The sequence below is a fragment of the Giraffa tippelskirchi genome, chromosome 5 (genome assembly GCF_054371585.1).
Source record: "Giraffa tippelskirchi isolate mGirTip1 chromosome 5, T2T-mGirTip1v1.2.pri, whole genome shotgun sequence".
Classification (NCBI taxonomy): domain Eukaryota; kingdom Metazoa; phylum Chordata; class Mammalia; order Artiodactyla; family Giraffidae; genus Giraffa; species Giraffa tippelskirchi.
In genome coordinates this window covers 30326991-30350673 of record NC_137279.1, presented here as the reverse complement: position 1 = coordinate 30350673, position 23683 = coordinate 30326991, and the positions used below count along the sequence as shown (strand labels likewise).

The 23683-nt window shown below is 51.4% G+C and overlaps 2 long non-coding RNA genes across 2 annotated transcripts; both read right to left on the bottom strand.

Annotated features, from left to right (window-relative positions):
• Nucleotides 1-231: 231 nt before the first annotated feature.
• LOC145504833 (uncharacterized) lies at nt 232-1063 on the bottom strand. Its single transcript, XR_014052548.1, has 2 exons — nt 848-1063; nt 232-495 (listed from the first exon to the last, which is right to left on the bottom strand). It is a non-coding gene; the product is annotated as an uncharacterized LOC145504833 (long non-coding RNA).
• A 2905-nt stretch (nt 1064-3968) lies between these two features.
• Nucleotides 3969-10539, bottom strand: LOC145504832 (uncharacterized). The gene is made up of 3 exons (XR_014052547.1): nt 10369-10539; nt 8320-8654; nt 3969-4471 (listed from the first exon to the last, which is right to left on the bottom strand). It is a non-coding gene; the product is annotated as an uncharacterized LOC145504832 (long non-coding RNA).
• Nucleotides 10540-23683: the final 13144 nt, after the last annotated feature.

The window sequence follows — 23683 nt, the reverse complement described above, 5'->3', positions numbered from 1 at the left end:
AGCTGTCTTGCTCAGGCCTCCCACTCGTGGGGCATCTCAGAATAATGACCATGGGAGACTAGGAACCCTCCACGGCCAGCATCTGCTCAGTGCGCAGCAGCCCCACCCGGAAAAGGGCCAGAGATTTGTGTGGGAAAGTGTCACTCTGAGCCCATTATTCATGTTCAGTAACCAAATTATTTTCCTTTGGAGGCATTAAGGGTAAATAAAGGCTTAATGAATCAAGCCTTCTGAATTGCTGTTGCCGCTTTAATTTGTGGTTTACAAGGTTCTTGTAAATTAAAAATGGGAAAAGAAATCCCTTCCCGTCCTGTGCGCACCTCCTAAGGGCAGAAACAGTTTGGTTGTTTTGCTTTTCATGTCCCTGCAGCCCTTATCTCTTTGAAAAATTATTCCTTAATTTTTATGAGGTTGCCGGTGAGATGGGTGAAGTTGAACGATGGCTCTGTATCTTGTTCTCCATCTCCTCCAGCCCATGCGAGTGGTTATTGTTCCCTGGGTGGGAAGCAAGGTGGAGTTCTCACTTTTAATTTACTGTTTGCAATAAGCGGGGCTTTATCAACATCCCTCCAATCAATTATTTTTATTGCCAGCCTCATATTGCCGGGAGCAGTGGCCATGAAAACGCTGGTACAAGGAAAACACAACCATGGCTGCTTCTACCCCGAGCAAGCTGGGACCCGCCAGGTGAGAGATGAGGGAGGTGCTGGGTCTGTGGAGGGAGTCTTGGTTTTGGGAGGATGGCAGAATTTTCTGGGTTTACAGGCAGGAGAAGGGAGTCAGCTGAATGCATCTCAGCCCAGGGGACACGTCTATCAAGGGCTCGCACAGCCCTGGAGTCACCTACCTTCTGCCCCGTTGGTTAAAGGTTTGGATAAATGTGCCCAGCCCTGCAGTTGAGGGTGTCCTGAAGCCAGGAGGACTCTATGTCTTCTGACTTGGCATCCAAGCGCTCCCCCTGCCCCGAGCCAACAAATTTTGATGGTAACAACTTCCAGCAAAATGATTAGTCTCCACACCTTCTCTGTCTCAATGTAGCACATCAAGCCACTGTCAGAAGACCCTGTGTGAAGCCACAGGAAAGTGACCCCACATTTTCAGCCTTAGGAATTGTTTATACATACTTTGGGGAGGAGACCTACTCTCTTGCCAGGTAGGGTGAACAGGAGCCCTGCTCTGTCCTGCCACCCTTTGAGTATAGGTGGCTCTAACAGTAAAAAAAAAAAAAAAAAAAAAATGTCTACCTACAATGGAGGAGACTCGAGTTCGATCCCTGGGTCGGGAAGATCCCCTTGAGAAGGGAATGGCTCCCCACTCCAGTACTCTTGCCTGGAGAATTCCATGAACAAAGGAGCCGGGTTGGCTACAATCCATGGGGTTGCAAAAAGTTGGACACGACTGAGTGATGAACACTTTCACTTTCATTTTTTTTCAGGAGGGTCTGGGGAAGTTCCTTCTACTCTCCTGGACTGTGCAGAGGGCTCACTGACCGAGAACTTGTCACCTGTCAGTGTATCAAGACCCAGTGTTTGCCAGGAATCTCCACACTGCACACCCCTGGTATCCGCAATGGTCCTGACGAGTTGAAAAATGCCCCTCAGAGGTGACAGTCTGGAGCAAACTGTATATACACATCTTGTTACTGTAACACTGTCCCACGTGCAACTGTAGCATTCACTTTGAGAACAAACCCACTCAGACGTGGCTTTTCCCATGCTGGGGAGGGGCAGGCAATTAATTTACCTGCTAGAGTCACCGGGCGGTTAATATCACGTGAGGTCCCACAGGTGAGCCCCCTCCCTCTCGACATAATGACATTTCTCTGCTCTTGCAGCCAGAAAGGCCACCTCTGGAAGGGAGCTCAAAGCTAGTCTTCATGCTGCTCCCAAGGCTCACCTGCTCTCATCCCACCACAAAGAGATGCCCATCCCTAAGCAGGCGCTCCCAGGACACAAGGACAGGACGTATGGCCCCACAGAGATCCCGGACGGCACGTGCAGGGCAAGGAGCAGCCAGCCCCACAGCAAGCAAGCACCAGCTGGCACACAGTAGGTATGTAATTGATCTCCTTGAAGGCAGGGGAGGCTGATGACCCCCCGCCTGCCCCAGAGAGTGGCTGTCCCTTTTCTGTAGAAAGATGGTCATTTACTCCCTGGAGTTAGGAAAGAGAGAGGGTGTGGGCATAACTCAGGATACAGGGGGAGCCCCACCTCCACCCAGACCCTTGTCCACCAGGCACATGAAGAGCAGGACCACAAAGGCATCCCCTGGGTCTGTTGCCTGAGACAACCAAAGAGTTGGGGAGCTGGAATTGCAAACCGGAGCATGCAGTGCACACCCTCTTGGCTCTGCCAGCGCATGCCTGTGGCCGGGCCTCCTTGGGGAGACCAAGTAGAAGGTGGTCGCCTGCCTCTGGCTGAGCCCTCCTGTCTGACTGCTCACTTTTGCGACTGGGTCTCCCACCCTCCTACTGCTCCAGGGTCAGTAACCAGGTCAGTGACCGTGACCACCACCTCTTATCTCTCATGCCTTGGGAGGACCTGCCCCATTTTACAGATGAGCCACTGAGGCTCAGCAGTGTGATCCCCCACATCTAATGGCAAGTGGGTGTCAGAGTCCAATCCAAACCTGACACTCTGACCCCAGGTGGGATCCCCCACCCCTCCTACAATGCGTCATGTCACTCCTCACCTCAGTAAAGAAGGGTGTTCCAGACTCGTGGGCTCCTTTCCACAGTGAGTGGAGTGAACCCCAGGTGGCTTTCCACAATATCTGCAGCTTAACCCGACCTCCCACGCCAAGTCTCACAGTGCCTTTTTCTGCTGGTGACCTCACTTTCTTGGCGCTCACAGGGACATAGTCCCATCCCAGGCTCTGGCCCTGTTTCTCACTCTCTCCATTTCTCTCTGCTCGTCCCTGAATTTCCAGCCTCAGCATCAGACCCAGCCCTCAGGAAATCCCTCACCCAGTCCAGCCGGAGCCCCCGTAGAAACAGGGCAGCCACCATAGGCGAGCACCTAGCCTATCTGCATGACCACTGGGCCCCAGGGCCATCACTGGGTCCCGGAGTCCTCACAGGGCTGGGCTGCTACTCTACCACCCCACTGGAGGGGCTCCAGGTAGGCCTTGGGGCCTGCCAACTCGAGGCAAGAGCACCATGGACAGGCCCAGGCAAGTGCACTGCCCTCAGGAGCCCAGCATCTGACCTTCTCCAGCTCAGACTGGCTGCAGGAGGAAGACCCTCCCACCCCAGTGACCAGCCTGGGACACTCTATACCCTCCTCTCTGAGCCTCAGTTGAGCCTCAGTTGCTCCCTGGCAGTGGAGCTAAGAAGCAGTTCCTATTACACAGGACTTGCTGAGGGTCCAGGGAGAAGCCCTGGGGAGTGCCTGGTGCCCAGAAAGGACTCTGAGACCTTCGCCAGTAATATTATCAGTTACATCAGCTCCGAGAAGAAACACTTGCCTGTGTTCTGAGAGACAGAAGCTCCAAGGAGCTCATCTTTCTGGAAACACATCCTCTTGTGGTCCCCTGTCTCCTGTGGACATCCAACACCCTGTGTCCCTGCGTGAAGCAGGGTCCCTTTGTGGGAAGCGCACACTGGAAGCAGGGGCCTCGCTGCAACATCCACATGGAGGAGGGTCAGACAGGGGCTGGTGGGGAGGGTCTGCTGGCCAGCAGCGATCAGCTGGGACCAGATCCCTTGATGGACCCTTCCTGCACTCAGAGCGTTTGCTGCCTTCAGCCGGTTGTGCCCGAGCCCACCAAATGGTTGGAACATCACCAGTCAGTCAGTGGGTGACTGATGGTGGGTGGAATACCTCACAGCTTGCAGGAGCAGCACTCCCGGAAATGGTCAACTGCATCCTTACAGCTCCATCCAGATGTGAGCAATGCTGAGGGTCCAGCAGGAAAACGACGACAGTCAGAAGAAACAGTAAGGAAGGAATAAAATATCAGCCCAGGAAGAGGAGACGGAAGCCACTGGTTACAAAGTGAATGATCACTAAGGAGCCAGCATGATGGGGCACCTCCAAGCTGTCTCTGGTCCAGGGGTCACAGCCTGATGGGGTGATTTCCAGAAGAGGCGATTGGAAGCATGATACACACGCTATGTGAATAAAATAACAAAGCAATGAAAGCACACTGGCCAACTGTTAGTATCACAAAGAGCTTGACAGTGGAGGAGCCGGGTGACCAGGGTCAGCATGAGTATCGAGTCCTGTTGATAAGATGTGGTGAGGGGAACACTGCACCTTCGTGGTTCCTCCCAGGAAGCCCCAAATCCCAATCCAACTTTGAGAAAAGCATCAGAAAAATTCTGGCCAAGGGACAGTCTTTGAACTCTCTGACCAGTACTCCCCAAACCTATCAAGGTCACCAAGAATGAGGAAAGTCTGAGAGACTGTCACAGCAAGGGAACCCTAAGGAGACGTGATGACGAACATTGTGTGGCCTCCTGGATGGGGTCCTGGAACAGAAAAGGTCATCAGGTAAAAACTAAGTAAAGTCTTGAACTATTACTATCTATATATGTACTTTAGTTTAAACTGATGTATCCATATTGGTTCATTAACTGAGACAGATGTACCACATTAATATTACTGATGGGGGAAAGCGGTGTGGGTCCATGGGAACTCTCTGTACCACCTTCACAACTTTTCTGTAAATCTAAACCTAATTTTAAAGATAAGATTTATTAATAAAAAAGAAAATTTACTTGTGGATGTGGTCTAGGGGTAATAAAGGAGTCAAATGAGAAACTGGTGGCTCAAACTCAGAAAGGAAGTGCTGGGATTTCTCCGCTGCTACAGGGTAGTTAAGCAGCCACACTGGGATGCTTGGAGATTGTGGAGAAAGGCTTTTGTTTGTTGGTTTTAACAGCATGTGGGCTCTTAATTCCCCCCACCAGGGATTGAACCCCATGCTCCCTGCAACTGAAGCATGGAGTCCTAACCTCTGGATCACCAGGAAGTCCCAAGAAAGGCTTTATTTTTTTTTCCCATTACATCTCCAGAGACTTAATATTACAGAGACGCTAGAAGCAGTAATACTTAAGGTTATAGAAACAGATCATACAGATCTGAAAAGGAAAGGAAATGAGAGTCTCCAGAAAGAAGAAATCTGTACATAAAAGGAACTGCTATTATAGTGTACTATGTACACTAGTGTAATATTATAGTATACTATGCGACTGTGCAGCAAACAATGTTTACATAGTTACAGCAATGCAAACATATTCGTTGAATTTTTAACTTTAAGAATGGACCACAGACGTGCCTTGAAGACTCAGCTGTGGTTTCCGTAGGAGATGTGTGGTGATGCCAGGTCACACGAATCTCTCAGGGCTGTAAGTTATTTGAAATGGGAAAACCCTGGTTATTGCTGCACTTGCCAGCTACCTGGTAGATGCTCACTTACTCTTCAGGTGGTAAAATGAGCCAGTTGGGAGTGAGGCTTTGAAGTCTGACAGTCTCCACCCCATTCCTGGCTCTGACATTCACTCGTGTTGGGAGATTGAACAAACTATTAATATTTATCTCCTCTCGATCTGAAGTTACTTGACTGCCTGTATCACCCAGCATGGATGCAGCAAAGATGAAGGCAGAATATATCTGTCAAATAGCACAATGCCCAGACACAGTAAATAGCATTGATCAGCAGGCTATCTGGTTAGCAGGTAGATTACAAGGTTAATGTTAACTTGTAAATTAAAAGATGAAGACAGTCCTCTTCTTTGTCAGGAGGCCAGGGGTGGGGGGTGGGGGCAGTGGGGAAATACCACCAGAAGTGTAATTCCTCAACCCAAGCTGATAGGTGAAAAAAACCAAACCAGTAACACCTCCAAGGTTTGGCCCCGCCCAAAAGGCAGGTGCTGGGCATCCCCTGCTCCTTCCAGGACCCCTGCCTTCTCTCTCTATCGGCTTCATCTGTCTGTTAGCTACAGAGGAGGGTCACAAAGACATCAGTCCCCACCTGGCACCACTGCAGAGCTCATGGGAGGTTGCCCGTACAGATGAGAAGGAGGGGGCTCCTGCCAGCACATGCCAGGGGCAGCTTTCATTAAATCCAGAGACAGCCCATCCAGCTTGAGTAGCACTGACATGCAGACACTCGACGGGCCCAGAGCCCCTCTCATGCCCACCGTAGGTGGAAAGCCTCAGGGTGCACCCGCCTGATGGATATTGAATCACAAAAATAAGTGATTATTTGTGCCTGGCAAAATTATTCAGGAACGAGGTTTCATTAATTATCCTAGTCGATGGGCTAGGGCCAGCCAGAGGTGGAGACGTGCAGACATCTTGGCGGTCCAGACCCAATGCACTTGGATAATTAGCTCATCCATAATTGAACACTTCTGGCCGCATGAAGTTTGTGATCATTAGTCAAAATCACATCTTGCACGACTCCACAGGTTGTTTTAAACAAATTGGTTTTTCTCTCAAAGCCATGCTTTCATTTAAACACGTGCCCTTACACAACATGTCAAGAACAGGGACACTTTCCGGAAGATAAATAGAGCTGCCCACTTTCTTCTAAGTATTTTGTGGCATCCCCGGGTACACGATGCTTGGCCATCAGGACAAAGGGGGCAGCAGCAGCATCCCTCCTGGGTAGACCCAGGATTGAGGGTCCTCACTGGCCCTGCCGGGAAGACCTCTGGGTTTCCTGGGCCCAGGAGCCATAAGCAGCTCAGCCAGACCCTCAGCCCCATGCTCTGACAGACCGTCCAAGCTCCAGGGAGGGACGAGGGTGCGCGTTCTGTTCCCAGGTCCTGTTTCAGACACATGGTCTCTTTAAGGTTTAGAAAGGGCATTTGCAGTCTATCTTAATTTGGGCTGCATAGTACAATATAGAGGCTGAAGAACTTACACAACAAACAGTTTGCTGTTGACGTTTAGTCTCTAAGTTGTATCTGATTCTTTTGTGACCCTGTGGACTCTAGCCCACCAGGCTCTTCTGTCCATGGGATTTCCCAAGCAAGAATACTTGAGTGGGTTGCCATTTCCTTCTCCAGGGGATCTTCCCAACCCAGGGATCAAACCTGCGTCTCCTGCGTTGGCAAGCTGACTCTTTACCAGGGCAGACCAACACACAGTGAGATCAAGGCACTGGCAGATTTGGTGTCCCGTGAGGCCCTGCTTCATGAGTAGCAAAAGGCCTCCTTTGGAGCCCTCCTCTCTTCCAGCCTGCTCCTGCTGCAGCTGACCACCAGATGGTCAAGGGGACCAGGGTGCCAAGCCTGAGCCTTGCACCACCTCCTCTGGGAATGACGGACAGTGAAAGGAAGTTGGTGGGGCTGAGGCCAGAGCAGCCACAGCTTTAACAGCAGCAGCCAACATTGCTGTTCACAGTGTGTCCGCGGGAACAGGGCTAGCACTGCACCCTGTGCGGGCACCATAGTCCCTCCAAGTGTCAAGGAGCCTCAGAGGTGGGGGCCCTGCGGGTCCTGCTCTCTAAGGAGGCACCCAGGCCTTGCAAGTTCTCTGAAGGTCACCCGACAGGCTGAGAGAGAAGATCCAGGCCTGGGAGGGTGGCCTGAGGGCCCTCACAGGAGACAGGAAGTGGGAGGGGCTCCCAGGGGGCTCCCAGGGCACCAGAGCCCCCCCTTTCCCATGTGGAAACAGCCCCCTAAGGTCTAACGTCCTCATGCTTTCAACAGAGACAGAGAGAGAGAGACAGAGAGATACACAGAGAGAGAAGGCGTGAAACACACACATACAGAGGTGGGGAGGGGGAACGGGCAGACAGACAGAGACAGAGAAATAGAGAGAGACATAAAGAGACAGGCAGAAGCCCAGAGGAAGGCTGCCTCTCCCAGTGAGACCCCCTCCCCCAGGAAGGCACTCAGAGACCACTCTGGCACAGGGTCCAGGCGGTGGGAACCACTTTGCTGCTGCCGGTCACCCCGGGCCTGACTCATCTCCGTAGCCACTTGGGTCCAGGCGGTGGGAACCACTTTCCTGCTGCCGGTCACCCCGGGGCCTGACCCATCTCTGTAGCCACTTGCCTCACACCCACTCCCTCTAAAGCAGAGGCCGATTTTGAGGGCTCCCATCCCGTGGACCTCAAGGTCCCTTCCTCATTAGCTTCTATTTCAGGGTCAGGGAGCCCTAAGGGGCCAAGACCCAGCTCACTGACTGGGCCAGTCTCCACTCCCAGCTGTCTGTTGAGATGGGAGCATGGGATCAGGCTGAGCTTGTGCCCACCTCACCCGCTCAGGCTTGCTCCCCGTGTCTCCTTGGGGTGGGACACACACCCTATAATCTGTGGGGCCCCTGGGGGTGAATACAGGATGGCTGTGCAGCACTCTATCACCTGTCTCCGTGGCCGTCACCCCCAGTGAAGGGCTCCTCTGATACCCGAGTGTGATCCCATTGTGTGGTCCCAGCACCAGAAGTCCACAGCTCAACAAGCAGGGATTGCCAAGCACAGAAGCACCAGCCTTGTCTTGGAGACGGGCCGGCAGCGAGGAGCAGGACAACCTCCGGGAGGGTTCGTGTCAGGAAGGACCAGCAAGCCCCACTCATGGCTCAAGCCAGGGTAGGATGGCCCCTGACTCCTCCCAGGAGCCACATCTGCTCTGCCCTCCGTCTCCTGAGGCCCCGCTCCATACGGGTTCTTACAGCACAGGTAAGGCCACCATCAGCAGGCTGGACACGTGAGTGAGAAACAGACAGAAAAATGAAATTGGGGTGGTTTCCCAGTTGCTGTAAACAACTCCTGCAATCTGACTGGCTTCAAATATGACAAATCTGTTCTCTTCCGCTTCTGGAGGTCAGGAATCTGCTATTAGTCCTTGGGGCTGAAATTAGGCATCCGCAGGGCTGCGTTCCTGCTGGACGGGCCCAGGCAGATTCGTTCTTGCCTTTTCCAGTTTCTAGAGGCTCCCACATTCCTTGGCTTGTGGCCCCATCCTCCTGCCAAGAGCATCCCTCCACCCTCTGCTTCCATCGCCTGTCTCTTCTCGCCAACCACACTGAGGAAGGTTTCCTGTCTTTAAAGGAGTCGTATGATTAGATTGGGCTGGACAATCCAGAAGGACCCCATCTTGGGACCCCTAATGCTGTCTACACCGTCCCTTTAGCCATAGAAGGAAGGCCACACATTTACAGGTTTTGGGGCCTCAGATGGGGACGTCTTGAGGGGCCTTCATCCTGCTCACCATGGTAGGGGAGGCGCACACAGCCCAGTGAGTGGATGAGCCATGTGAGTCCAGGGGTGGAAGGTGCTGTCCTGTTGGCACCAGCTACTGCTGTCTGCCCGGTGCAGAGCCAGAGTCTGGGTGGGGGCTTGGGAGGCCTCTGGCCCAGAGCATTAACATCTCGTCTGTCCTGGGACTGTGCTCCGGCCCCTCCAGGTGGACCCACAGCTTGTTAACTCCATGAGAATGAGCGAGACATGCCAGGCAGAGCTAGTTCCAATGGTCTGCATGGGTGAGGGCTTTGGGGGTCCAGTTTAAACCCTGGTCTCACATCCCCAGCAGGGTGATGGTCCCCCAAATTCCCCCAGATGTGGCCAACCCAGCACTGCCCTGGGTCCTCTTCTCCAGCCTGTTCAGCATCTCAAAGAGCAAAGAATAAAATTCAGTGAGAGCACTTGGAGCATTCAGTTCAGTTCAGTTCAGTTGCTCAGTCATGTCTGACTCTTTGCGACCCCATAGACTACAGCACGTCAGGCCTCCCTGTCTATCACCAACTCCCGGAGTTTACTCAAACTCATGTCCATTGAGTCAGTGCATTCACCAGGTGCCAACCAGTCTAGGCAGGTCAACAGCCCTGGGAACCTGCATCCACCCACCTAGGGACACAGGTCAGCGACCTGGAACCCAAATTATTGGAGACCCAACCTCCTGCTATTTCTCTGGTGGGCTGTCCCTTGCTTCTTCAGTCCCAGCTTATCTCCACTGCCTGTTCCTGACCCCTCCTCAAGGCGGTCCTGGGTCCAGGACCAATGTTTCTCTCTCTTGTACACATCCGGAAGCTGCCCGCAAACCTCTCCATCTGCCCCGCAGGAGGACTTCCAGCCAGAGAGGTCCTGACTCGCTTATCTTAAATGACAATTCATGGTCACACGTGGTGGAGAGAGAAGGGGGAGTGAGTGAGGATGTGAGGGCCAAGGGGATGCCCCCAATCAGAGCCCATGGGCAGACCAGCCCGACGGGCAGTGGTGTCAGCGTCAGAGAGCAGCGTTACCAGGTCTCTCGACGTAGACCTGAACCTTCCTTCCCCACAAGGCCCCTTTCCCCTGATGTCAGGTGGGCCTGTTTCAAGGGGACGACACAAAGCTTCACAAATCCACACGCATCCCCCAGGGTCCAGGGAGCATGGCCATCCCACCCTGTAACACTGCACATGCTCCTCTTACCCCAGGGAAGGTCCCTGGGCTCGTCCAGCTCCAGTCCCTGCTCTGCAGGGCCACAGCCCTGAGCCATCCTTCACCTTCTTTCTGGAAGGACAGTGGGAAAAACTGGGGGTCCCGTGGGCCCCTGGGGTTTGTAAAACAGGCCTGAGCAGAAGGACACAGGGTGGATACTTCACAAAGCTGGGTGGTTCCGGAACTGTCTTGGGCCTCCCATTCTAGGGACACAAAGCAGAAAGGAGTCACCCAGACCATGGCTCCAGGTGTGGGAGACATTTCTAAATGGCAGACTTGCCCGAAGACCAGTTGGCCTCTGTTCCCTGCAGGGGGTGACATTGAAGCTGCCTGTGGTTCAAGGGTTAGGAACCTGTGTCTGAGTGTCTGTCCAGCCCTGTGGGCAGCACCACATTGCCAACCCCTACCCACATCACATTGGTTCCTCTGAACTCAGAGCTGACAGGGCACCGGCCCCTGCTCGGTACCACTCACCCCGGGGCTGAACCCAAGCCACCGAGCCTGAGGCTGTGGGACCTGGACATGTCCCCAAGCCCGGCCCTGCTCCCCCTACCCACCACTCAGCCCAGTTTTCTGGAGAAAAGCCTCAGGGGTCCCGATTGTGTCAAACCTCTGCACAGGAGAAGAAAAATAGCTCCATGATAGACTTTTCCATTCTAACAGGAAATGAAGTTGCTCAATGAGGGGTTGTGTTGTTATCGTCCCCGTGTGATTTATACAGACGGCCCTGTAATCAGAAGCAAAATGTCTATTTTCAGCTCCAGATTCTAACGAGTGAATATATTACAATAACTTTATTAAAAAAAATCAATGCACATCAATTCAATTTTCAAGTTAATTGCCTCGTGAACGCAGTGGTGGGAGAACCCTGGCAGCTACATTATGTCTCTGATTTATGCAAAGAAGGTGGCAAATAACTCACCCACTGCTTTGTTTGTTTCTGCCAGAAAGTGGTGGAAGTTGGGAGCAAGAGCCTGCCTGCCCAGTGCGCCTGCCCTGACAACAGTTGAGGGAGGCCCTGGGCAAGGCCGGGGGGCACAGGGAACCAGGCATGCTGGTCACAGCCAGGGGGGATGAGGGCGTGCCAGCTGGACCACCCTGAGCAGGGGTGGACGGGCCCTGGGGCAGCACTTGGCCTCTGCAGCCTCAGTTTTCTCACCTCCAAGGTCAGTGATGGTGGCCCCCGAGGTCTCAGCATCTGCGTGGACCTATATGTCACCTCATCATCATTGTTATCTCACTACCACCTTTACTAAATCCTTATTATAATTCCTAAATAATTATAGCTGTCCCCCTGCCAAGAGGAAGAAATTCAAACGGAGCAATGTGTTGTGAGGGACTGCTGAATTTACATCCACAAATCAGCACGTGCACTCCAGAGCCCCAGGCAGGAAGGGGAGTAATCCTGACAAACCATCCTTGAGCATCAGCAGGACTGGTACTGCCCACTCTCCTGGGAACAATGAGTCCGCCCTCTTGAGACCACCTCTGTCCCCCCATGCAAGGGGCTCACAGGTCTGTGGGTCCAGAAAGGGGCGAAGAGAAATGCCCTGGCCAATACAACCGCAGGCCCCTCCGCACCCCTGTCCTGACCAGGGGACACTCCCACCCCCAGCTGAGGATGCTGTTAATGTGCCTCCAATGTGATGACACTGACTCGCCAACAACAGACAGCAAGCAAGGTACTGGTGCCACCAAGACCACAGTCCAAACCATGACCCTGGACAGTCTGTCTTTGAGGATAGCCCCCAGCACGGTCACCTGCCAACCCAAATCCCACCTCTGCCAAGCAAAGCCCATGGCACTCCTCTGTCATTTGGGTGATCTTGACTGGAACCTGGATGTCCAGTTTCACTGAGTTATAAGGACACAGAGTGGTCATCAGGAGTGGAGGAGGAGGACTACAGAGATGCCGAGCCCTCCCCTCTGCCCTCTGCCCTCTGCTCTCCAAACCACAGAGAACCAGCAGCTGGAGTCCAGGCTGAGCTGATGGGGATGGTCTGCCGACCACGATCCCAAGGGGAGCCTCTCCCTTCCTCAGTCCCTCAGTCCCCCAATCAGAAATAGCATCAGGACACCAACAGCCCCACCTGCCAGTGCCAAGCCTGCTTCCATGCAGCCAAACCTACCTGGATTTAACTGGTGGGTAAGGGGATGCTCAGAACCCCAGGAGCAAAACTTTGTTCCAAGCATGGCCAGCATGAGGGGAAGAATGGGCTTTCATAAGCATCTTATGTCTAGCAAGTTAACTATGAATTAAAATGTGAAAGCATTAGTCAGTTAGTCATGTCCGAGTCTTCACAACCCCATGGACTATATCCAGTCAGGCTCCTCTGTCCATGGGAATTCCCAGACAAGAATACTGGAGTAAGTAGCCATTCCCTTCTTTAGGGCATCTTCCTAACCCCGGAATTGAATCCAGGTCTCCTGCATTGCCGGCAGATTCTTTATTATCTGAGCCACCAAGGAAGGCCATCTAAACAATTACTTCCAACTGGATGCACTTCTAAGTCAGTTCAGCAGGTACAGAAGTGTCAGGCATCCTGGCTGGGCTCTGAGCCTGACAGCGTGGTGAGACCCCAGGCTATAGTGCTGGCTAGAATTGACCTTGGCACTGAAGATGGCAGGGGGTGGGGAGGGAGAGAGAACTGCTCAGGGAGGGTTGCCTTCATAGGCCCACAGTCATGCTGTGATGCCCCCAAACCCCTGGAGCTGGACATGCTCATTAGCCCCATTTACAGGAAACTCTGGTCTGCTCTGCTGTCAAACTCCAACTCCCAGAGGCTGGTGAGATAGGGGAGTCTTCCCAGGTCTCCCCAGGTGCACATTCTGCGACCCCATGGACTGTAGCCCACCAGACTCCTCTGTTCATAGAATTTTCCAGGCAAGAATACTGGAGTGGGTTGCCATTTCCTCCTGCAGGAGATCTTCCCGACCCAGGACTCAAACCCAGGTCTCCTGTATCTCCTGCATTGGCAGGCGGGTCCCGTGGCATGAGGGACCTTAATTCCCTGAGTGGGTATCAAACCCATGCCCCTGCACTGGAAGGTACAGTCTTAACCACTGGACCGCCGGGGAAGTCCCAGGTTCACTATTTGAAATGTTATGATGAGCGTGTTGGTTCTGGAGTCTTGGTGTACATCCCTGAAGATGTCCCAGAATGAAATATCCTGACAGTAGACCACTGGGTGATGGCGTAGAATGTGGGCAGCTTTCAATGCTGGCCGCTAAGCTTCCTGAGAAAGACTGCCCCATTGTCACTCCACCTGCGGCCTAGAACGGACTGCTCTCAGCATCTGTGTGATTCTCCAGCATCACTGGGGGCTGCTGGTTGCCAATCTGTAAACAAAAAAAAAGTCCCATCTCAATTCGCATTTCTCTCATGTCACTCCTTGGCCGGTTGTATTTCCAGGCTTGTGAATCAGCCTTTTGTCCCTCAGGGTTCCCACACATGCTATTCTCTGCCTGGCACACTTGTCCCTGCTCCATCACAGGGCTGGAGAGACCATCCCAATCTTTTGAACTGAGCTGGATTCTCCCCATCAAGACCACCACGGTTCTTCATTCCTTCTTTGTTTCTGACTCCCCAGCCACCTCCCACCCCACACCATGTACTTTAGGGAGCCTTACACCAGGGCATAAATGGGGTCCTGTGCACAGTAGGTGGTCAGGAAATATTTTTGAAGGAAAAGGATTGATCCAGTGAGTGAATGAAGTGGGTATTTATCCTTTTTCTTCTCATTTTTAAAGACTTCTCTATGTTGACTCTCTCCCTGTTTAAGAAAAAGACTGTCTCATTGGCCTGCCCTCCTGAAGTCATTTCTCAGTCTCTCTGTCCTCAGAGGCTGGCGGTGAACCTGGAGACACTCCCACCCACATGTCCCCACCTTTGCTACCCGCTGCCACCTCTCTCCTTCTCCCCCTCACTCACTTTCCCTCTGTCTCAGTTTCTAAGTCTCTCCTCTTCTCTGATTTTCCCCTTTCCCACTTGCTTCCCTCCTTCACCCTCCTCCACGAGGCCCTAGATCCCATCTCAAGGCTCTGCACCAAGCCTGCCCGGTGAGCAGGGATCTGCACACCCCCCACCCCACCCCACCATGGGTCAACCCAGGCTACAGCAGCGGGGCCGGGGCCCCCCACCCACTAGACACTGTGGTCCCACCGCTGCCCTAGCCAGCTCCCCCAGAGCCCACTCCCAGTGCCCTTTCTAGGAGGGGTGCCCACCAGGCACTGACTGGAAACTGAGCTCCTCTCAGAAGCCAGTGGATCCACGATTTGGCCCAAACTTCACACATTGATCATGAGCTTAGCATGGGGCTGTTATGAGATGACCTGAGTCCATGAGCAGTTCACTTTAGTAAGTGACTTTACAGCAAAGAAGATGGAATTTCCTTGATGTGTGATTAACACTCCCGGGGAAGAAGGGCCCCAGCTCCCACCACAGCAGCAGCCCCAGGGCAGGGTTCATGCCAGGCCACCCAAGCCTCCGAGAGGCTAGAACCAGAGCCAGAGGCACCCAGGAAGCAGTCTGCATGCATGGGTCATCTCTGTGACTCACAACCAAAGTCAGGGACCAGAAAAGTCCCTTCCAACCCCTGGCCAGCACCAGGGGACAACTGGGCCCAGACAGACAGCCAGGGGACGACTGGGCCCAGACAGACAGAAAGGTGAGGCAGGCTCTCACCACTGTCCACAGAGACACCGCCCGAATCACCAGATGCTGGCCGGGAAATTGCAATGCAAGTTGGTTCATTACTGCTCTCAACAGTCACCCACGGCCACCTGCTCTTGACAATCACCAGAGACACTTAGTTCCCTGGGGGCTGCTCAGACCTCACCATACCCACCAAGAAAGGATGAGAAGTCCAGGACAGTTTTCTCCTCTTTTCCTGGAAAAGTCAAAAGTCACCCTCTGATGAGGAGGTCCTGACCCCCCTTAGACTGGCCACTGAGGCTCCACGTCAAGTCCCAGCAAACAGCTGTTCTGGAACTTTTCATGACAGTCACCTGCAGGAAAGATGCAGACTGGAGCCCTGCCCTCCCTGAAGCCAAGGCTCCGGCCACACACGAGGTGATATCCAATCACCTCCCCACAATGGTCCAAATGTTGTCTGATCCCCTAGAGCAGTGGTCCCCAACCTTTCTGGCACCAGAGACCAGTTTCATGGAAGACAATTTTTCTGCAGACCTGGGCCAGAGGGATGATTTCCGGATGATTCGAGTGCATTATATTTATTATGCCACCGCTGACCCAACAGGAGACAGAGGTATGGTGGCAATGTGACCAATGGGGAAGGGCTGTAAATATAGATGAAGGTTCACTCGCTCGATCACCACTCACCTCCTGCTGTGCTGCCTGATTCCTAACAGGCCACAGACCAGCATTGGGCGGTGACCTTGGGGTTTGGGAACCCCTGCCCCAGAGCATCTTACAGTCTGGAAAATGCAGTCCCTCTTTGCACCCACAAGAGGGAAAGATGAGTCTCCTGCAGTCTCCTGTCAGTCTCGGCTTGTCTCTCCCTCGAGATGCCCAGTATGCAACAGACATGGAGAAAACCTAGAAGCAATGGAACAAGCAAGACTGTAGGTGGATGTGAGCACATAGAGGTGCACGGCATCCCTGTCCCCAAAGAGAGCCATGCAGTCTATGCCCCTGCCAGGCTCAGAAAGGGCTCCAGGGACAGCACTCCATCTGCAGCTGGCAAAATGCAGTTTCCTGGTTCAGAGGCTCGAGGGACAGAACTGAACACTCATCTCAGGCACCTTGTGAGGCTGCGATGGCTGAGTTGAGCTGATGGAGGAAGGAAGTGCCGGAGGAAGTGCCGGATGGAGTGCCGGAGGAAGAGGGAGTGGTTCCTCTGGGAACCTGCTGGCCCCGGGGTGGGAAGGAGAGCCACCCGCTGGGGACAGGAGCTGAGCCTTGAAGATGCTCAGCAAATTGCATCAGTCAGTCTGCTCTGCAGTGTCCCTCCTGTGGGGACAGCTTCCAGGCTGGCTCCTGCCACTCCATCCCTCCACACTGTATCACCTGATGATGCTTCTGGGAAGGTTCATGAAACACGCATTAGATTAACTCATTATAATGTGGAAGGCAGGCCCGTGGGCAGCAAATGTGATCACATGTGTTCAGTCGCTCAGTCATGTCTGACTCTTGGTGACCCCACGGACTGCCGCACACCAGGCTTCCCTGTTCTTCACTAACTCCCAGAGTTTGCTCAAACTCATGTCCATTGAGTTGGTGATGCCATCTAACCATTTCATCCTCTGTCATCCCCTTCTCCTCCTGCCCTCAATTTTTCCCAGCATCAGAGTCTTTTCCAATGAGTCGGCTCTTCATACCATGTGGCCCATCCACTCGGACATCAGAGCGTCAGGAGGAAAAGGCCAGGACCCCGAGTCCCTCTGAGGAGGGGGCTCCTGCCTCCATGCACGCAGCACCTGGCCCCTCTGTGGGTGCTCCCCCAGCTCTGCCCCACCGTCAACATGCACAGAAAGAGTAGGCCCTCCTCAGCCTCCCACAGGGAGTCACACAGGCCCATGTGTCCATAGAAAATTTGGCTTCAGTTTTAGGGAAATGAGTGACCAAAACACAGACAGCTCAGAATCAAGCTTTAGACCTTCAGGGCCTCCTAATCCACCCCCACTCCTCTCCCTGGTTCTTGTCTCTGCTGTCACCTTGTCCCAAATTCCTGGCCCTTTTTAAAGACTGTCTGTCCCTAGGAATTCCCTCGGGAATCCACCCTGGACCTCCAGCAGTGCTGGTGAGGACTGTCCCAAATAAAGACAGAAGGAATTCTGTTGGGAAGGAAAGGGAATTCCGTTGCCAACTATTAAGATAATGGTTTATTTTTTACTCTGTTGGCTATTCAAGATGTAAAAAGTGACCACATTCAGAACCTAGAGCAGAAGAGTTTTCCCAGGCTAAGCCCTCAGGGATGGGTGGACTTCTAGCATCTTCCACTGGCCCACCCTGCACAAGGCTCTGGGGGTCTGGGAATCAGAGAACAGTCTCAACTGTGACCCTCCAACAGCCTAGTTGCATAACTGCTGCTTCCTTACCTTCTTCCCTGGTCAGTGTCAGCTGAACCTATAAGACATAGCTCACAGGACATCTCCCCTGGGAAGATTCTCCCATCCCCTCCACAAGTGTCCACTTCTGTCCACTCACTTATGCTCTGCAGTAGCCATGGGCTTAGAGGTCTCTCTGCTCTTCTGGTTTACCAGTTCCAGCCACTGCTTGATTCCATTCATATGAAAATCTCCAAAATAGAAAACTAGTGATGGAGACCAGATTAGGGACTACCCAGGACAGGCATAGAGGTGCCACCAGCAAAGGGTGGCTTGAGGGAGTTTGTGGGATAGTGTATCCTCATCAAGGTGGTGTTTACATGAATTTATCGCTGGAAGGACTGATGCTGAAGCTCCAATACTTTGGCCACCTGATGCAAAGAACTGACTCATTGGAAAACCCCTGATGCTGGGAAAGATTGAAGGCAGAAGGAGAAGAGGGTAGCAGAGGATGAGATGGTTAGATAGCACCATCGACTCAGCGGACATGAATTTGAGCAAACTCCGGGAGACAGTGAAGGAGAGAGGAGCCTGGTGTGCTATAGCCCATAGAGTCACAAAGAGTCGGACACGACGACTTAGCGATTAAACAAATAAAAATGTAAAAATCCATGGGTCTGTTTACGAAAAAGAAGTGTCAAAACTGAAACACTTTAGTAATGAGTTTGATGTCCTGTATTCAAGGGGTAACCATCCTTGGACTTGGGAGAGAGTGCCTCATGAGCAGTGGAGCACTCTTCCTGGGGGATCTTGGGCAAGAGCAGGTTCTACAGAGCACAGAATGGCCACTCGGGAACAGGGCACGAAGGGCTGGGAGGTTGGGATCTCTTGGAAAGCTAGCAGAACCTTCTTTCCAGGGCCTAGAGAGCCAACTAAGCTGAGATGGGGCATTGAGGTATAGCAGGTTTCCTTGACAGGTGTTTCCCTAAGTTCAGGCTTATTTGGTTTAGGTTTGTGACTTGGGCTGGGTCACTGGTGTGGCCTCCACTCTCTGGGGTTTTATATATGAATTAAGTCCATTTTGCTATGCTTTATTTTAAAGTGTGTGTGTGTGTGTGTGTGTGTGTGTGTGTGTGTGTGTGTGTGTGTGTGTGTATGTGTGTTAGTTGTTCAGTCGTGTCTGACTCTTTGCGACCCCATGGACTGTAGCCTGCCAGACTCCTCTGTCCATAGAATTCTCCAGGCAAGAATACTGAACTGGGTTGCCATTCCCTTCTCTAGGGGATCTCCTGAACCCAGGGATCGAATCCAGGTCTCCTGCATTGCAAGCAGTTTCTTTCTCATCTGAGCTACTGGGGAAGCTTTTATTTTAAAATAATTTATCATAAAAGGAAGGATGAATTAGAAAGATATTTTCTCATCTCCAGAGCTTGGATGCCCTTTCTTCCCATCTCATTTGCTCCTCCTCTGGGCATCTGTACAGGCCCTTGGCCACTCCAGGGGAGGACACCAGTGCCCAAGTGTCCCCTGGGGCTGTTCTGAAGCAAGACCCTCGGTGGTTCACAGGTTCTGGGGGCAGGAGGGGCTTACCTCACTGGAATCATTGAGATCAACCTTTTGGAGCTGCTATTGATCCTAGAGAGAAAGGGGAGAAATAGCTCTTGCCCCTGACATGGGAGGAGACGCAGTCTTGGCCTCGATCAGTTTGATGGGGAAGGGCTGCCCAGGTTGGGCCATGGGCCAGGAGAGGGCTTCACACACCAACTGCCGAGGGCCAGCAGCCCTGCCTTCCCCCAAGCCCAGGCTGGATCTCCAGCCACACGGCACTTGGTCAGGTCAACACGGTATGGGGGACCCTGCAGAAGCATATGCATCCTGGGAAGGCTGCTCCAGCTCCACGACACCCCGAGATACAGTCCTTCTCAAGCTGAGTTCACTGCACCTCCAGGCACTCCTGGAGGTGTGGGTATGGAGAGGGCTTCTCAGAGCAACTACTCACCCTTCCTGGGGCCCCTGGGGCATCCCCATGGCAGGGGACAGAAAATGGGCAGAAACCCTGGCTGAACCTATCCTGCCTCTTCTAACCCTGAGGCCCACCTCCCCACCCTCCATCATCACTCTGCCAGCTGGGCAGGGTCCTGTCCTCGGGAGAGTGGTTCACTGGCAGCTGTTTTGTCAACCCCAACTCTTCAGGAGTTCCCAAGGCCAAATTCAAGCTTGATTAAACTCCTTTCTTTGGCTTCTGCCTATGCCTGAGCCCATCTTGCTGAGGCCACATAATAAAGTACGGGAAGTGGCTTCTTTCACTCACAGGAAAATGATTTTCCCAACAAGTGCTGAAGGCGATTCAGTTCACAGGGTCCCCGACCCCATTTGCTGTACCTAGAGGGCTTTTCTGATACTCGGCTAAAGTATTTCCATCTCTCCCTGGATCTGAGATTTGTGGCATTTCAAATCCGCATTTTAACAATAAACAAGAGTGTGACAGCTTTCTGTCCCCATGGGGAATAATGAGGTGCATGGTGCTTCTCCCCTGAGCCCTGGAGATGTGAATAGATGAGTCACCAGCTCAGCAGGATACAGGCTCACACCTGGTGGACAGACAGTCAGGGGCAGGGGCGCCAGTGAACTGCTTGCCTCCAGTAAGAATAAGAGGCTAGAGATTTTTAATTCATTTCCGGTGAAAACTGTACCCTGTATCCCAAGGTGGGCAGGTGCCATAGCAGAGAAGCAACTGTGGTGCAGGTGGGAGAAGAGAAGGTTCTGGACTGATGCTCAGCCTCCCATCTGCTGCCCCTGCTCCCAGCTGCATGACTCTGGAGTCCACCCTCCATATCACCCCATGAGCTCGTGCACACTCACACACTAAGTTGCTTCAGTTGTGTCTCTTTGCGACCCTGTGGACCACAGACCGCCAGGCTCCTCCGTCCATGAGATTCTCCAGCCAAGAATACTGGAGTGGTTGCCATGCCCTCCTCCAGGGGATCTTCCTGACCCAGAGATTGAACCAAAGTCTCTTACGTCTCCAGCATTGGCAGGCAGGTTCTTTACCTCTAGCACCACCTGGGAAGCCCTGTGAGCTTGCCAAAGCACAAACAGAATAGTTATGTCTCTGCTTAGAAACTTGGTGGTTCCCCATGGCCCCCAAAGAGAAGACCCCACAGAAAACCAGGGACAAGCCGTCCTCAGTCACCTCCGTCCTCCCCTCCATGTTTTCTCTGCACAGGCTCCATTCTCCCACCCACCCTCCCCAAACTTCCCCATTTCCAGTCTTTGCTCAGTTCCCTCTACCAGGAATGCCTTCTTCCCCCTTTCCTTCCCAAGCCCTCCTAAACCTTCCTGCCACCTACGACTTTGTTCATGGCCTGTTTTATCATGACCACGTGACACCAGATGTATCTGCTTACATGTCTTTCTATCTCCCAACTGAACTAGGAGCTCTTTGGGGGACAAAACCACCTCTCTGTATCCCAGGTCTTAATCACGGCTTCCGAAATTTGTCAGAAAAAAAAAAAACAAACACATAGGAAACTCGGATTTAGAAAGCTCACTTGTGACTCTCCCCTCTGCATCAGTGGCTGTTAACCTCTGATGTCTCCATATCCAGCTATCTTGGTATGAGTTTCCTTCTCGACTAAATTGATGTCCTGTTCTCGAATCTTCTTTGTAATTTTTCTTTCACGGTGCAGTGCAGCCTGAACTTTTCACCACATCATTAAATATCCTACGATTTCACAGCTACCCAAGAATTCATGTATGTAACCACTTCCCTATTTCGGGTGTTTAGGTCATTTGCCATACTTCGGTATTGAAGACCACGCTGCAACCAGCACCCAGGACATAAACCTTGATGCCTGCCTCTGTGCGCTCCCCAGGATTAATACCTTCCTAGGAAAGGGGTTTCTGAGTTAAAGATACTCCTGGATCAAATCCAGGTCTCCTGCACTGCAGGCAGATTCTTTACCATCTGAGCCACCAGGGAAGCCCAGCATCAGCTCCTACCAAGTTTAACTCTTGGTAAGAGTTTTTCTCACCTCTCCTCCCAAGAATCCAGGCATGTACTTGACAAAATTAAATAAAGAAAAGCCATGAGATAGGAACTTAGATTAATTTTCTAAAAAAAAAAAAAATTTCAGAAAGTTTAAAATTGTTTCTTTTTTTAAACTTTAATTAATTTGTATTTTTAATAGAAGGATAATTGTTTTACAGAATTCTGTTGTTTTCTGTCAAACCTCAACATGAATCAGCCATTCATGTATACATATATCCCCTCCCTTTTGAACTTCCGTCTCATGTCCCGCCCCATCCCACCCCTCTAGATTGATACAGAGCCCCGTTTGAGTTTCCTGAGCCATACAGCAAATTCCCATTGGCTATCTATTTTACATATGGTAATGTAAGTTTCCATACATCTCACCCTCTCCTCCCCTTTTATTCTTTTGGGGGAAAAAAATAAGAAAGTAGATTTCCTCATTGTGGGAAGAAAAGTGTACATCATTGTGAGTGGCAGAGACTTGATGTGTCCCACTCTGCACTGTCCTATAACCCCAGTCTATTAAAATTTTTAATCAAAGTGTTTGGTTATTAAACTGCCCGAGGTTGGCAAAGGTTTGCTGTTATTTTACATTAAAATCCTTCATGATCCAAATAAAATGAAATTAATTTGAGATGCCAAAAGAAACTCAGGTCAACAGAGCATTAATATTTTAAGCTGAGGGAAGATGGCATTTGGCAGGTGCTAGGAGGGTTATGGACCTAACAGAAGCAGAAAATACTAAGAAGAGTTGGCAAGAATACACAGAAGAACTATGCAAAAAAAGATCTTTATGACCCAGATAACCATGATGGTGTGATCACTCACCTAGAGCCAGACATCCTGGGGAGTGAACTCAAGTGGGCCTTCAGAAGCTTCACTAGGAACAAAGCTAGTGGAGGTGATGGAATTCCAGATGAGATATTTCAAATTCTAAAAGATGATGCTGTTAAAGTGCTGCACTCAATATGCCAGAAAATTTGGAAAACTCAGCAGTGACCACGAGACTGAAAAGGTCAGTTTTCATTCCAATCCCAAAGAAAGGCGATGCCAAAGAATGTTCAAACTACTGCACAATTTGCACTCTCACATATTAGCAAAGTAATGCTCAAAATTCTCCAAGCTAAGCCCCAACAGTACTTGAACCAAGAACTTCCAGATATTCAAGCTGGATTTAGAAAAAGCAGAGGAATCAGAGATCAAATTGCTAACATATGTTGAATCATAGAAAAAGCAAGAAAATTCCAGACAAAAACATCTACTTCTTCTTCATTGACTATGCTAAAGCCTTTGACTGTGTGGATCACAACAAACTGTGGAAAATTCTTCAACAGATGGCAATAACAGACCACTTTACCTACCTCCTGAGAAATCTGTATGCAGGTCAAGAAGCAACAGTTAGAACTGGATATGGAACAACGGACTGGTTCCAAATTGTCAAAAGAGTAGGTCAAGGCTTTATCTTGACACCCTGCTCATTTCACTTATCTGCTGAGTACATCATGTGAAATGCCAGGGTAGATGAAGCAAAAGTTGAAATCAAGATTGCCAGGAGAAATACCAGGAACCTCAGATATGCAGATAACACCACCCTTACGGAAAAAGCCAAGAGGAACTAAAGAGCCTCTTGATGAAGGTGAAAGAGGAGAGTGAAAAAGTTGGCTTAAAACTCAACATTCCAAAAACGAAGATCATGGCATCCAATCCCTTCACTTCATGGCAAATAGATGGGGAAACAGTGAGAGACTTTATTTTCTTGGGCTCCAAAATCACTGCAGATGGTGACTGCAGCAAAGATGCTTGCTCCTTGGAATAAAAGCTATGACCAACTTAGAGAGCATATTAAAAAGCAGAGACATTACTTTGCCAACAAAGGTCCATCTAGTCAAAGCTGTGGTTTTTCCAGTAGTCATGTGTGGATGTAAACGCCAAAGAATTGATGCTTTTGAAATGTGGTGTTAGAGAAAAACTCTTGAGAGTCACTTGGACAGTAAGGAGATCAAACCAGTCAATCCTAAAGGAAATCGATCCTGAATGTTCACTGGAAGGACTGATGCTGAAGCTGAAGCTCCAATACTTTGTCCACCTGATGCAAAGAACTGACTCAATGGAAAAGATCCTGATGCTGGGAAAGATTGAAGGCAGGAGGAGAAGGAGGCAACAGAGAATGAGATGGTTGGATAGCACCACCAACTCAATGGACATGAGTTTGAGCGAGCTCTGGGAGTTGGTGATGGACAGAGAAACCTGGCGTGCTGCAGTCCA